We start from the raw sequence: 4097 nt of genomic DNA on the forward strand, positions 1-4097 counted from the left end.
ATCTCCAGCTGCACCACCCGCACAGATGTGAACCTAGAGTTAGAACTAATGGTACCCGCCCATGGGTCTCCATTTCTCTGTGCGAGTGGTGCGGCTGCACGGATTTTCATGCGGATCTGCAGTGGCACCACCCGCACAGATGTGAACCTAGGGTTAGAACTAATGGCACCCGCCCGCGGGTTCGCAATTCTCTCCGCGGGAGGTGCAGCTTCACGTATTTTCATGCAGATCCGCAGTGGCACCACCCGCACAGATGTGAACCTATTGTTAGAACTAACGGCACCCGCCCGCGGGTCTGCAATTCTCTCTGCGGGTGGTGCGGCTGCATGTATTTTCGCTTGGATCCGCAGAGGCACCACCCGCACAGATGTGAACCTAGGGTTAGAACTAATGGCACCTACCCGCGGGTCTGCAATTCTCTCCGCGGGTGGTGCGGCTGCACGGATTTTTGTGCGGATCCGCAGAGGCACCACCCGCACAGATGTGAACCGGGGGGTCATAGATTGTTTACACCGATAATCAACACATCACCTTTGTGATCATTTATGTTCATTTGAGTGCAAAATGTGGAACGGCGCATCGCGTGTCGCTTTGTTGGATATTTTCATCAATAAAAAATTGCTAGTTTGCTACATTGATGACAGATCACTCTGTGTAACAGCCGGCGTTCTTCTCATTGGGAAGGCTCTGATAGAGAGATGGAGGATGTAACGCTCCCATGCACAGAGCCGAAATCAGCATGTTTAATTTACAGGGTGCTCTTCCCAGCCTCGTCCCTGCTGCCTGCCCTCCCCCCCACAGGCGCTGTCTGATTCCTCCTTTTTTTTTATCTGGTATGATTCTTATATCTTTGAGCATCTCTGAATATATCGCTCCCCAGAAGGACTGGAAGCTCTAGATTTCACTTCATTGCTTGTAATTGATTTATTGTAATTGTACGACATGATTTGTATTTCATGCCGATGAAGAAAGGCAAGATAAATGTCATATAATAGCATGAATGTATGCGAGGGAGCGCTTCTTCCGAACTCCTCCACCCTGATCCCCCCTCCTCACTTTTTGTCTCTATAGTCCCCTCTCCTTCTCTCCCTGGCTTCTTTTTAATCCATCAATAACCTCTTTCTTGCTTCTTCTAGCTGGGCCTGATCCATGTAAAGCTGAATTCCAGGCAAATATAAAAGACACAAATTCATTTAAAGGGTATGTAATCCCCAGCAATGAACTTCTCCCATTTGCTCCCCTTTGGTCAGCCAACTGTACCATCCGAAGTGTTTTGTTATATCTTAGAGCAGGAGGTCTCCAAACTTTCTAAACAAAGGACCCGTTTACTGTCCTTCAGACTTTAGGAGGGCCGGAGTGGCGAGTGGGAGTAGAAAATGTCCCAGCGTCAGTAGGAGTAAAAAAAATGTTATAGTGCTTGTAGTCAGTGGAAGGAGGAATAGTGTCCAGTCACTGGTATTAGTGGTAGGAACAATGCCCCATCATTGGTGTCAATGGGAGGAATAGTGCCCCATCATTGGTGTCAGTGGGAGGAATAGTGCCCCATCATTGGTGTCAATGGGAGGAATAGTGCCCCATCATTGGTGTCAATGGAAGGAATAGGCCCCATCATTGGTATCAGTAGGAGGAATAGTGCCCCATCATTGGTGTCAGCGGGAGGAATAGTGCCCCATCATTGGTGTCAATGGGAGGAATAGTGCCCCATCATTGGTGTCAATGGGAGGAATAGTGCCCCATCATTGGTGTCAATGGGAGGAATAGTGCCCCATCATTGGTGTCAATGGAAGGAATAGGCCCCATCATTGGTGTCAATGGGAGGAATAGTGCCCCATCATTGGTGTCAGTGGGAGGAATAGTGCCCCATCATTGGTATCAGTGGGAGGAATAGTGCCCCATCATTGGTGTCAGTGGGAGGAATAGTGCCCCATCATTGGGGTCAGTGGGAGGAATAGTGCCCCATCATTGGTGTCATTGGGAGGAATAGTGCCCCATCATTGGTGTCAGTGGGAGGAATAGTGCCCCATCATTGGTGTCAGTGGGAGGAATAGTGCCCTATTATTGGTGTCAGTGGGAGGAATAGTGCCCCATCATTGGTGTCAGTGGGAGGAATAGTGTCCCAGCATTGGTGTCAGTGGGAGGAATAGTGTCCCAGCATTGGTGTCAGTGGGAGGAATAGTGTCCCAGCATTGGTGTCAGTGGGAGGAATAGTGTCCCATCATTGGTGTCAGTGGGAGGAATAGTGCCCCATCATTGGTGTCAGTGGGAGGAATAGTGCCCCATCATTGGTGTCATTTGGAGGAATAGTGCCCCATTATTGGTGTCAGTGGGAGGAATAGTGCCCCATCATTGGTGTCAGTGGGAGGAATAGTGCCCCATCATTGTTATCAGAGGAAGGAATAGTGCCCCATCAATGGTGTCAGTGGGGAGGAATAGTGTCCCATCATTGTTATCAGAGGAAGGAATAGTGCCCCATCATTGGTGTCAGTGGGAGGAATAGTGTCCCATCATTGTTATCAGAGGAAGGAATAGTGCCCCATCATTGGTGTCATTTGGAGGAATAGTGCCCCATTATTGGTGTCAGTGGGAGGAATAGTGTCCCATCATTGTTATCACAGGAAGGAATAGTGCCCCATCATTGTTATCAGAGGAAGGAATAGAGCCCCATCCTTGGTATTAGTTGGAGGAATAGTATCGAATTGTTTATATCAGTGGGAGGAATTGTGTCCCATCATTGGTGTCAGTGGAAAGAAAAATGCCCCATAGTTGGCGCCAGTGGGAGAAATTGTGTCTCCTTTTTGGTGTCAGTGCGAGGAATAGTACCCCGAGGGCTGGATAGAGGCACCCATCAATGGTGTCAGTGGGGAGGAATAGTGTCCCATCATTGTTATCAGAGGAAGGAATAGTGCCCCATCATTGGTGTCAGTGGGAGGAATAGTGTCCCATCATTGTTATCAGAGGAAGGAATAGTGCCCCATCATTGGTGTCATTTGGAGGAATAGTGCCCCATTATTGGTGTCAGTGGGAGGAATAGTGCCCCATCATTGTTATCAGAGGAAGGAATAGAGCCCCATCCTTGGTATTAGTTGGAGGAATAGTATCGAATTGTTTATATCAGTGGGAGGAATTGTGTCCCATCATTGGTGTCAGTGGAAAGAAAAATGCCCCATAGTTGGCGCCAGTGGGAGAAATTGTGTCTCCTTTTTGGTGTCAGTGCGAGGAATAGTACCCCGAGGGCTGGATAGAGGCAGGCAAAGGGCCACATTCAGCCCACGGGCCGCAGTTTGGAGACCATTGTCTTAGAGAATAGATGCAGGAACTCCCCCCTTCTGAGTCACCCCTTGTCTCCACCCCCTACCCATCTCTGAGCACCTCCTACCCACATCCCAGTACCGCCCCTTTTAGAGAATACAGAAACAAGTATCATATTGTGGTACTAAGTCATTTGGAATTTGTTAATGGTAACAAAGAAAAGCAGTAAAATAGATCCCCTGCAACCAGCAATAATAGACCCCCCTGGCAATAATAGATCCCCCCAGCAACAATAGACCTTTGTCAGCAACACCAAATCTCTAAACCCTCCAGCAGCCAGCAATAATATACCCCCTTCCTCAACAGTAGATTCCTCCCAGCAACAGAGACATAAGACCCCCCAGCAACAACGGATCCCCCACCAGCAACAACAGACCTCCACCCAAACATAGACCCCCCTCCAGCAACAATAGATCCACAAACAGCAAGCATCAATAGACCCTCCAGCACCCCTTGCCATTACATACATCCAGTGCTGTGCACATGCAGCCATTGGACAGGTGACTCTGGAACCTTCTCATGCTCTTGGACACTGACAACATATAGTCCCTTATGTAGAGTATGATTGGCACATCTCCATTTCCAAAACCAATTTGAACTTGGAATGTCCACCTATCACCCTGGTGGTACCGTGAAGTGGTGACTCTTGGAAGCTAGTGGGGTGACGTTCTTCTCTCTTTTCTTTCCTTTTCTTCCCCTTCTCTGGGAGGATTTGGGGGACAGTGGCTACATTTATGCTTTTTGGTTTTAATAACTGGCGGTTCCTCCATGTTCTGCGCCAATGCCGG

Source organism: Staurois parvus, unplaced genomic scaffold (genome assembly GCF_062004578.1).
Source record: "Staurois parvus isolate SC_StPar_1 unplaced genomic scaffold, SC_StPar_1.0 ptg001304l, whole genome shotgun sequence".
Lineage (NCBI taxonomy): Eukaryota > Metazoa > Chordata > Amphibia > Anura > Ranidae > Staurois > Staurois parvus.